This window comes from Benincasa hispida, chromosome 11 (assembly GCF_027475165.1).
Source record: "Benincasa hispida cultivar pf3 chromosome 11, pf3_genome.v1.1, whole genome shotgun sequence".
NCBI lineage: Eukaryota > Viridiplantae > Streptophyta > Magnoliopsida > Cucurbitales > Cucurbitaceae > Benincasa > Benincasa hispida.
In genome coordinates, this window is record NC_143488.1 from 73,937,332 (window position 1) to 73,950,244 (window position 12,913).

The 12,913-nt window shown below is 32.4% G+C and overlaps 1 pseudogene; it reads left to right on the forward strand.

Annotated features, from left to right (window-relative positions):
• The first annotated feature begins 6,804 nt into the window (after positions 1-6,804).
• Positions 6,805-8,022, forward strand: LOC150032886 (uncharacterized; annotated as a pseudogene).
• The last annotated feature ends 4,891 nt before the right edge of the window (positions 8,023-12,913 follow it).

A 12,913-nucleotide genomic window follows, 5' to 3' on the forward strand; every position in this document is an offset into this window, starting at 1 on the left:
TTCGGCTAAAAATTCAACAGTATTTAAAAAAGGAAAGATGCAAATCATTATAAAAAATGGAGAGGAAATAAACTATGATAGTGTGGAAAAATAATAAATAATAAAAAGGATAAGTATGAAAAAAAATTAGATAAAGTATTATTTGAAAATAAAACAAGAAAAAAATGGATGGATCAACAAAATAAAGATGAAGGGTTCTTTTCTTGGGTGAATCTAGGCCATCAGTGAAGAATTGAAGCTCCAGGACGACTTACGAAGCATTTTGAGCTAAAAATTTGAGATAATATTGTTAACTCAGTTATAAACAACTTTGTAGAAAGAAACTTTTTAAGATGAGGCCTGGAAATCGAGTTATATAATTTTGAAGGTTGAACTGGAAATTGTTGAACAAGCAGGCAGCTGCTTGAATTGGGGCCAATGATAAAGTTTTGAATCTCCAGATTAAACGACGAGAAATTTTGAGCTGAAATTTTAAGGTAATGTTTCTAACTCAATTCTAAACATGTTTGTAGAAGGAAGTTTCTCAAAAGAGGGCTGGATTTTGAGTTATGAATTTTTGAAGTTGTCATAGAGGATCTGGGCATAAGCAGACAGCTCAAGAGCGAGAGCGAGAGAGAGCAAGAGGAAGCGAGAGCGAGAGGTGGATCTCGCTAGGGACGGGAATCTCGCTGGTTTGCACTAGATCTCGCTGGTTTTGCGTTAATTCTCGCTGGAAAGTGCCAAATCTCGCTCATAGGGATGATCTCGCTCATGATGATTTTCTCGCTAGTCATGCTGATTTTGCTGATAAAAGTTCCATTAGTAAATGAACTATTTGAGGTATTTTGCTAAGAATTCTAAGTAGTTTAACTGGGAATTATGTTTTTTCAGGCAAAGAAGAGCTAAGAGAGGCGTATAACCCGTTAAGAGGCCAACGAGCTGTGAGTGACTATGTGATGACTTACTATTTTAATGATTTAGAAACTGTGATTTCTTGAAGATATTTCTCATGCTAAGTGTTTAAATGAAGTGCCAAGCAACGTGTTTGTGAAACTGTTTCTCATGCTAAGTAAAGCATGTTTTCCATGGAATTGATATGATTTAAATATGTTATTTTGTCCAAATACTTTCAGCATGTTTAAGTAACTCCATTTTTTATGATGAACTATTATGATGATTTGAGCACTAAGCCTTAGTGTTCAACTAAATGTTAATGAGTAGTTTTACTTAAAACGCAATACCGAAGGACATTTGAGAAGGTATCCGCCCAACCAGATACCGAAGGACATTTGAGAAGGTATCTGACCAACTAGGTACCGAAGGACATTCGAGAGGGTACTGGACCAACTTGATACCGAAGGACATTTGAGAAGGTATCTTAGCAGCTCGATACTGAAGGATGTTTAAGAAGGTATCTGAGCAAAAGTACCTAAAGATACTAAAGGACAATGAGAAGGTATCCTAGTCAAGTACCTAAGGATACTGAAGGAAAATGAGAAGGTATCCTAGTCAAGTACCTGAGGATACTGAAGGACAATGAGAAGGTATTCTAGTCAGGTACATAAGGTACGACGGTACTCAATTATAACCACGTGCACGTAGGTAATACAACGTCGAGGGACTGAGAACCCCCGACTAAGATTGACGTTGAGGGTTAGAACTAGTAGTTCACTCTCAACTAAGGATAAAGGCAGTCGTATATTCTTCTAGACTAGAAGGATAGTTTGAAATTTCTAATGCTTATGAATATTTATCAACGCATGATGTTTACTAATGTATGTGTTTTCCAAGTATGTTTTCCATGTCTAATGCATGCTAGTGGTTTTACATACTAGTTCAATATGTTTTAAGCCAACTTATTTCACAAAGTATGAAACGTGCGTTAGGGTTAAAGCTAAGGTTGAATGAAGCTAGATGTACTATGTTTTAAATACCTAAGGTTGCCAAAGTACATGCGTTGGTATTTCTAAACATAACGAATAGGGATATTGAAGGTAGGGAAGGTATCTGAATAAATGTATCTAAGGTGTTGACGGTACATAGCAATCTCCATGTGTATGTAGGTGGGTCTGAATGAGAGGTCAAGGTATGGATCTCTTGGCCGATAATAGACGTTGGGATCTAGAGCAGTGTATGCTCGTTCTCAACTAGGGATTAATGATGATTATTGATGTTTAAGAGTTGTTATCAACGTTTATGTTTTAAGGATGTTGCTTGAGATGCCGTCGGTATATTTAAAGAGATCAACGTAGGGATCTCTTCTAGCCATAGTTTAATGTGAACAGGTTGAAGTAGAGGTCTCACCTGGTCATGGCTTGATGATGGGAATTAGAGCAGTGAATGTTCATTTTCAACTAAGATTCAGGTTGCAGATACAATGGTTTAAAAGGTTTTATGTACACGTTTGCTTGGTATATTTTAAGTCCCAGTGTTATATTTTAAAGCTTTCAGTTTAAGCATGAGATTTAAGTAGGGCAAAATCAATAGATTATGAAAATACATATGAATGAATATGATCAGTTTGTTAAGACCCATAATCAAATCAAGGAGTTAAAGAATTAGAATGATTTGAATTATTCTTTTTAAAGTGTTTATTATTTAAGAACAAATAATTTTCATTAGGTGTTAAAGAATGTTTTAAGACTTTTTTTCCTCACTTATTTGTCTTTATGATGAAGTTGAGAAAGCAAAATAATGTTTGAGATAAATTTTTGTTGAGTTAGAAACTTTATATTTTATTTTTTGTTATAATGAATGGGTCTCAAATTTTGTTACTTTATATTTTATATTTTATTTTTTGTTATATTGATTCATTAGTGTTGTTGTTAATATCCATTCATATATTACATTTATAAATCTATCTTATATATGAAAAAAATGTTATTAGGAGAAACTCTTTACCTATATATTTTGCCCTTATATTTTTAGTAAATTTATGTGTTACACTTTACGTATGGGACTCAACTTTTCACGTGTAGTTGTTCATTTAAAGAATAATGAAGGAGATATTTCAAATCTTCACAAAACATATTTTTTAAAAAACAAAAATTTAGGTCCAATAAGTACCATTGGTGCAAACTCTCTGAGATGGAATGCCATAATATAAAAATATTATAATAAAATTTCTTAAATTATCTAACTTTTAAAAATCAATGATAATTATTAAAACAAACTATATCATATTTATTTATTGCATGCCAAACAAAAACCAATTTTTTCTTTTTAAATTAGAAAAAAAAAACACTAAGTTAAACTCTAAACAAAAATTATATCAATTTAAATCCTAAACTTTCGTAGATATATCAATTTTACACCTTTCATTACGTTCTTTCTATGTAAATATCGTGTGAGACATATAATTTTATCAACTAAACTCCTGAACTTTCATAAACAAATCAATTTAGACTCTCATCTAAAACTTCTTTTGAAAAGTGTCCATGCATCAAGTTTAATCATCTATTTTATTAATTCAACATCTCGAAAAGTTTACACACGTATAAGAATGAAATGCATTGACAATTTTCAAATGTAATCTTAATAAAGAGTTAAATAATTGATTCACTTATAATAATTTAAAAGATAAATTTTAAAAAAAAAATTATATAATTCTTACAATATTTTTTAAATCAAATCTAGAAAAAGACAATTAATCGGTAAATTTATGAAGATTCAAAATTTAAATGAGTATAATTTAAGGGATGTAAAATGAAAATTTCTGAAAAATGGATTAAAGACAACATGATCTCACATGTTTCTTGAATAGCTAGCCTCACGCACATATGTATAGAATTAAAAATCTTCCACGTGGTCTGTCATGCATGCATTCTGGAAACCGGTGAGGTTGTGAGCGTTGTATTGTAACATTTTGGATTTAATTATTCTTCTTTTGGCTTATTCTTCAAAAGAATTTGAGGAATATTCTTTTTAAATAATAATATGGGTAATTTGAAATTATCATATATATATATATATATATATATTAAATCTGTGGATTGATGTTGTTTTACTTTATTTGAAAGAAATAATGGTATGAAACAAAATTTAATAATTATTAAGAAAAAATTAACGATTATCTGTGTATTATCCTTATTATGTTTATTAATATTGAAATATATCATAAATAGTTGATCATATGTATTACTTTCTTTGACAATAATGATATGAAATTTTAATAATTGACCTTCTAAACAAGTCAAAAATGACGTAAATTACATATCTAGTACATCGGTTTTGAAAGATACGGTGAGAACATTGATTTCATGATATTTAGATGTCACATGCAGAACACGACATCATACTAAAATAGAATATGTTTAATCAGTCTTTCGGGAGTGAAATCAATAAAAATAGTAACCCTAAAAACTAACAACTCAAAGCATTCACACTCTTAAAAGTTAAAATAAATATTCTTAATCGTGAATATTTATGAAAAGTAACAATTTAGTCTCTTGATCTTTAGTATATAACAATTTAGGGTGTGTTTGGAGAGAAGACTATCATAAGATTATAATAAGTACCTCTTGTTATAGTAAATACCTACAGAAAAAATTATTTCAATCTCTCATTTGTTACAGTATTTACTATTTGTTATAGCTTTTACTATTTTACATTCATCACTTTTTTATTCATTTTTATAGTATTTACTATTTCCTTCTCAAATTAAAATAGTTTACAGCTCAAACACATACTATTATAACACAAACTAAAATAATCTATACTCAACGAACAAGCTATTATAACTTAATTATAATAACCTAGGACTGTAATAACCAACTATTTTCCCCAAATGCCCACTAGCCTATGTACTTTTAAATACATAACGATTGTTCAAGATACGGATGACAACATTACAAATTTTAAAATACTAGTACTAAATTATTATAAAACTAAAAATATAGAGACAAAATCATGGGGTGTTTTCAGATAAAGGAAAATGAACCATCTTATTTACAAATATAACATAATGTTACTATCTACCAATGATAGACTGTGAGATTGATGTCCATCGTGATCTATCGTCCATTGATAGATGTCTATCGCGATCTATCACGAACAGACAGTAATATTTTGTTATACTAAAAATATTTTCAACAGTTTTACCATATAAAATAATTACCCTTAAATTCATTATCCACTAAAATTTAGGGATTAAATTATTACTTTCATAAAACTCACTATCGTTTAACTGAGATAAAATACATGCCTCGAAATTCACGAAAGGAAAGGAAACATATTACAAATCTCACTACATTTCATCACTAAATAAGAGAAGATTTTTTAACCTTTGGTACTCATAGCCTTAAAATTATAAAAGATTAATGGCAATAAGAACAAAACAAAAAGAGAAAACGAAAATGTAATAATAGATTATAAAAAAAAAAATTAAAAATAATAATAATTTTTTTACATGAAAACAAAGAAAAGAAAAAGCAACAGTTCATCTCAAATATCAATTCAAACGGTTACATGTAATTCCCATTTCATACCTAATATAATATATAAATGTATATTTTTGGAAAAATAAATAATAATAAAGTTTTTTCTTTTTAGTCAAAATGACAACTAAGATGATAAAGTGATATTTAATTTTGAGTTAATTGCTATATAACTACCCCTACTATTCTAGATTTTTCTTTTGACAACTCATCTTTAACATTCACCAATTACAATTTGAATGTTGAAAAATATGAATTTTTATTTCAAAAATAAATTGTTTAAAGTTTATTTATTTTTTTTTTATCACTTTGTAGGGTTTGAATTTTGTATAGCTTTTGTGTTATATTCTATTTCTTTTTCTTTTTTTATTTTTTTCAAGTAAGGTTTGGTAGAATTAATGATTTCTCTAAAGGTGTTTAATTATATAGGCTACACAACTTTTACTTATAATTAGACATCAAATTTAGGTTTTGGTTAATTAGTTTGTTTTGGATTTTGGGCTTTGAAAATTATATTTTTTTTTTCCTAATCTTTTTACATTAATTTTTTTCTATCCTAAAGAAAAATTTGCATTCATAGCCAATTTTGTGTAGCTCATTCTATCATCCAACTATAGTTATCCAAAATGAACATAGCTTCAACTGGCATAGTGTTTGTATTATTATCCTCAAAGCGAGAGATTTGACTCCCCTACCCCACATATTGTCAAAAAAAAAAAAAAAAAACCATAGTTTGTCACACGATCAACTCTTCTCATATATACATATATACATACTTAGGTGCATCCCGTGTTGCACTCATTTTCTTACAACTAGCTCGAGTATCAACGTGTGCATGGAGATGAGTATAGTCTTGTGGCCGCACTTGCTTTCATCACACACAATAAGAATTAAAATATTACTCATATATCTATATTGAATTATTTATTTTCTATGGTTAGAGTAAGACTAAAAAAAAACGATGTGGTTTAGGATGTATACATTTTTATGCATCTTAATTTCATCACACACAATAAGAATTAAAATATTTAAATAAAGATATAAAAAGAATTTATCATCTAACAAATTGTGATAAGATCATTTGGTGGATGCACAAAGATAAATATAGACCCAGATATATCTGAGTATTTCTCATATCGATGCAACTCTTCTAATCATATGGTAAATTGTGATTGGACTATTGAGTGGCTATAGAAAGATAGGTGGAATGGATGCATTAGTGTATTTTTCATCTTTAATTACCACTAGTTACTAAAGGACAAAAATGCCCCTAGTAATTCATTTACAGAATAAAAAAAACTTAGAAAAAGAAAAATAAAAATAAAAAGTATAACCACAAGGCTTATAAATAAACTCCATTGTTGCACTTCAAAATCAGAGGCCAGAAAGAAGAAGAAGAACAAGAAAGCCATAGAGAGTCTCAATGACGAGGAAGAAAGTGAAGTTGGTTTGGATTGCAAGCGATAATGCAAGGAAAGCCAGTTTCAAGAAACGAAGGCTCGGATTGTTAAAGAAAGTAAGTGAACTCACCACTCTCTGCGGCGTTTTTGCCTTTGCCATCGTCAATGGCCCCGACGAGGATCATCCCGTCATCTGGCCATCTCTCTTTGCCGCTCAACACCTCTACCGTCGCTTTCTCAGTCTTCCGAAAGTCGAACGCCAGAAGAAAATGACGAATCAAGAGACGTATCTCAAGGAACGCGCCACCAAAGCTCAAGATATGCTAAAGAAACTCATCAAGAAGAATCAAGAACTCGAACTCGATCTTCTGATGCATCAATTGCATCAAGGTCGTCATATTTCCCAACTCACCACCGAGGAACTGCTCGCATTGTTCTGGATGGTCGGAGAGAGGATAAGAGACTGCCGAAAACGAATCGAGTATCATCAACAGGTTCATCATCTTCCTCCTTCTCCTACTGAATTTGTTCCATCTAACTCTACTCTGCTTGAAATAGGGAGCAATGAGATGGATCTGGTTGATAATGGAAGGAATTTGATGGATCAATGGTTTATTGATATGGTGATAAATTCAAATGATAAAATTGGTGGAAGTAGTAGCAGTATGGCAGGGGAGTTAGGGTTTGTTCAATCGGAAGTGAATATGGGCGATTTGATGAATAGAGGAAATTCGATGGTGGGAATCGGAAAATTAGACGGAACGGAAACGATTATTGTTGAAGGAGATGGTGATGAAAACATTTTGTTATCGGAGTGGAATTTTGGGGTAAATGACAATTCTGGAATGAGTGAGATTGAGAAGCTTGTGAACGACATTAATGGCGTTGGTGTTGAGGCTACTGTTAGTCCTATGGATTTCACTCACCAAGTGGGTTTTGGAATCGATGGTGACGTCAACGGTGGAGACCTATTGGGAAGCCTGTATTCCAATGGCCGCTACTACGGCGGCGATGGTGGTGTAGGGATTGATGTGAATGATGATGCAGAGATGTTGCTTCAAGGATTGTTTGGAAGTGGAATAAGCTGCAACAATGGAAATGGAAATGAAATTCAAAATGGAAATGGAAATGAGAATTAGAATAATAAAGGTGAAGACGTTGAAGATGATCTTCTAAGTAAGGAATGGCAAAACAACTTTACTCCATGATTGCTTCTTCTTAATTAAGCTCTAAATAATGGAGGAATTTGGGGGTTACTCCAATTTTCTCTCTCTATATATATATAAAAATATTATGATGGTATGAATTATGATCTAGTGTCTAAAGAAAATAGAATAATGTGTTAGTTTCTTATGAGTAGTTAAAATCTAGTTCTCTTTTTAAAGTGTGGATTAATGGAAATTTTTGGAGTAGTCTACTTAAGCATTTTCTAGAGATTAAAAAAAAAAGTATGATCATCATGGCTAATGATCACTATTTTAGTATTTGTCCAAATAATTCTGTATCAAGTTTGTCTAAGTTAATTGAGTGAAGTTTAAATTGTCTCTTTTTATAAGAATTTAAATATCAGATTTTTCATATATTATTGATATATATTATTTAGTGAATTCGAAAATTCGATTTTCGATCTCTCCCAATTTTTTTATATATCTGGAATGAAAGAATAGAACATCTGGCTTCGAATTCATGAACTAGGTTTATTTTAATAAAATTATAAATGTTTCTGTTGTATTTGTTGTTGTTGAAATCTAATAATAAACATATTATTAAAAAATGAGAATGACTGATTTTTTAAATTAATCTCATTTTGAGGTATATCTCATCTTGTTTTGGGAATAAAGAGAGACAATGATGATACGAAACAAAATTTAGTAATTATTTGAGAATATTTGTTGGTTACTCATGTGTTATTTTTACTATCTCTATTAATATTAAAATATATTATTAATAATTACAATTATGTATTACGTTTGATTGATAACAAACGATATGGTATTTCAATAATTGACATTCTAAACAAGTCAAAAATGACGTAACTTACGTATCTAGTACGTTGGTTTTGAATGACATGATAAGATCATTGATTTTGTAATATTCAAACGGCGCGTGCACAACGAGACATCATATTCGATCTCTCCCAATTTTTTTATAATATCTGGAATGGAAGAATAGAACATCTGGCTTTGAATTCATGAACTAGGTTTATTTTAATAAAATTATAAATGTTTTTATTGTTGTTGTTATTATTATTATTGTAACTCCCACAATGGTCTCGCATGCATGCATTTGGGGAAGATGATGAAACGTGATGTAAAACCTGAACCCTAATTACTTTAAGTAATGTGATGTCTTCTAATGAGTTAAATAATGCCATGTCTCGGGAAGGATAGAAGATGGAATGCATAATAAGCATATGAATGAGACCATGCCATCTAATGAGGAGTAGTGCTGAAGTAATATTATGAGTAAAGTTACAAAAGGAAATTTGCTAAATCCTAGCCCTTCATCACGAATAGTGGGCCAGGTAACACAAGGAGGGTTCATGCTGGATTTTGGGCGGTAATATAAGCAAGAAGGTCGAATTCATTGGGTTGGTTTGGACAGACTACTTAGGCTATTTGTGTAATTTCAGTGGCATTCGAAAGCTCTGTATGTCTATCTTCTGTGGCTAGGCTGCTGGAAGGAAAACTCGCCGGAATAAGGCCGGAGGGGCAAAATAAAAATGAAGGGTTCGTTTCTTGGGTGAATCTAGGCCATCAGTGAAGAATTGAAGCTCCAGGACGAATTACAAAGCATTTTGAGCTAAAAATTTGAGGTAATATTTTTAACTCAGTTATAAACAATTTTATAGAATGAAACATTTTAAGATGAGGCCTGGAAATCGAGTTATATAATTTTGAACATTGAACTGGAAATTGTTGAACAAGCAGACAGCTGCTTGAATTAGGGCCAATGATTAGGTTTTGAATCTTCAGATTAAACAACGAGGAATTTTGAGCTGAAATTTTAAGATAAAGTTGCTGACTCAATTCTAACCATGTTTGTAGAAGGAAGTTTCTTCAAAAGAGGGCTAGATTTTGAGTTATGAATTTTTGAAGTTGTCACAGAGGATCTGGGCATAAGCAGACAGCTAGTTAGGAAGATTAAGCAGGCAGCTTAAGAGCAAGAGCGAGAGGTGGATCTCGCTAAGGACGGGAATCTCGCTGGTTTGCACTAGATCTCGCTGGTTTTGCGTCAAAACTCGCTGGAAAGTGCCAAATCTCGCTGGGAATGGTAAATCTGGCAAATAGGGATGATCTCGCTAATGTGGGTGATCTCGGTCATGATGATTTTCTCGCTAGTCATGCTGATTTTGTTGATAAAAGTTCCATTAGTAAATGAACTATTTGAGGTATTTTGCTAAGAAATCTAAGTAGTTTAACTGGGAATTATGTTCTATCAGGCAAAGAAAACTTAGGAGAGGCGTATAACCCGTTAAGAGGCCAACGAGCTGTGAGTGACTATGTGATGACTTACTGTTTTAATGATTTAGAAACTGTGATTTCTTGAAGATATTTCTCATGCTAAGTGTTTAAATGAAGTGCCAAGCAACGTGTTTGTAAAACTGTTTCTCATGCTAAGTACAGCATGTTTTCCATGGAATTGATATGATTTAAATATGTTATTTTGTCCAAATACTTTCAGCATGTTTAAGTAACTCCATTTTTTATGATGAACTAGTATGATGATTTGAGCACTAAGCCTTAGTGTTCAACTAAATGTTAATGAGTAGTTTTACTTAAAACGCAATACCGAAGGACATTTGAGAAGGTATGCCCAACCAAATACCGAAGGACATTTGAGAAGGTATCCGCCCAACCAGATACCGAAGGACATTTGAGAAGGTATCTGACCAACTAGGTACCGAAGGACATTCGAGAAGGTACCGGACCAACTTGATACCGAAGCACATTTGAGAAGGTATCTTAGCAGCTCGATACTGAAGGACCTTTGAAAAGGTATCTGAGCAGAAGTGCCTAAGGATACTGAAGGACAATGAGAAGGTATCCTAGTCAAGTACCTGAGGATACTGAAGGACAATGAGAAGGTATCCTAGTCAAGTACCTGAGGATACTGAAGGACAATGTGAAGGTATCCTAGTCAAGTACATAAGGTACGATGGTACTCAGTTATAACCATGTGCACGTAGGTAATACAACGTCGAGGTACTGAGCAAAAGGGGTTCTCCCCGACTAAGGTTGACGTTGAGGGTTAAAACTAGTAGTTCACTCTCAACTAAGGATAAAGGCAGTCGTATATTTTTCTAGACTAGAAGGATAGTTTGAAATTCTAATGCTTATGAATGTTTATCAACGCGTGATGTTTACTAATATATGAGTTTTCCAAGTATGTTTTCTATGTCTAATGCATGCTAGTGGTTTTACATGCTAGTTCAATATGTTTTATGCCAACTTATTTCACAAAGTATGAAACATGCGTTAGGGTTAAAGGTAAGGTTGAATGAAGCTTGACGTACTATGTTTTAAATACCTAAGGTTGCAAAAGTACATGCGTTGGTATTTCTAAACATAATGAATAGGGATACTGAAGGTAAGGAAGGTATCTGAATAAATGTACTGTGAACCCCGAATCCCAATTTTACACTTAAGTGTGTTTTCTTATTTAAATTGTCTTAATTTTCCACTTAATTGTGTGTCCCTATTTAAATTTGTACAAATAAGTTGAGTAGATTGATGAGAAAGTTAGTATGAAATGGTGAAGAAAAAATGGGGATTTGAAAAGAAAAAAAAATATGGAATTGAGTTGGGAAAGTTGGGGAAAAATAATAAGTAGGTTGAGCTAGTGTGGAATAATATGGAAATTGAGTTTGTGAAATTTCGGCTAAATATAGAGAAGTTATGTGAAATGCGTTATGGCTGAAGGACTGAGGAAAAAATGGAATTTATGTGAAATGCGAAAAATATGGGAAATTACTTTGGAAAAATTTGGAAAATCCGTGTAAAAGTATCATAAAGTGGTGAGCAAACGTGTAACGCCCGGATCCTTAAACCTTATGATCCGACTGCTACGACATGCATACTTAGACTTTTCTATCATGAGATGAGTTTTGGTTGAAATTTCAAAGAACATATCTAAATTTTATTAATTAGATAGAAAAACTATATAGAAATTTATTTATCAAAACACCAGGATCCATAAAACATTAGTATGGTGGTACAAATTGCATGTGCCTATAATAGTGAGTTTGATGGTAGGCCATTTGAGTGACGTCCAACTCTGCCCTCTACACTGTGTTCTTACCTACAAAGTCTGTAAAAATATAGGATGAGTACATAATATACCCAGTAAGTAGTTCTCATGTAGGGTAGTGACCAAATGCACAATCACAAGCAACATGTCATGAAAACATATGATTGGGACCGAAAACGTATAATAACATGTGGTGGTCGGTTATGCTTCCAACATAAATCTCTCCGCTCTGATAGGAAGATGAGAACCTAAGCGAAACTAACCCATCTGATGATTAGCGGGTCATGCAGACAGTAGGGCCAGAGTCGCATCCAACATCTCAACCATTAGCATAAACATTATGCTTCCAACATAAATCTTTCCGCCCTGATAGGAAGATGAGGACTTAAGCGGAAACTAACCCATCTGATGATTAGCGGGTCATGCAGTCAGTAGGGCCAGAGTCGCATCCAACATCAACCATTAGCATAAACGTTAATCTTCCAACATAAATCTTTCCGTCCTGATAGGAAGATGAGGACTTAAGCGGAAACTAACCCATATGATGATTAGCGGGTCATGAAGTCAGTAGGGCTAGAATCTCATCCAACATCAACCATTAACATAACCATAAGATTAGACTGGAAGCATAACTTACACCTAATTAAAACTTGGTTTTAACATAATCGTGAACAAACATAATGCATGGGGTCCCTTGTAGAGAAACGTGTTCTAAACATGTAATGCAATATAAGAATTAACATAACAATGCAGTATAATAAAGGTACACTACCATAGAACATTTAAAGAGAGGGTGAGATAAACTACTTACCTTGACTGTGATCTAATTATTCCTTCTTTATGATTTTA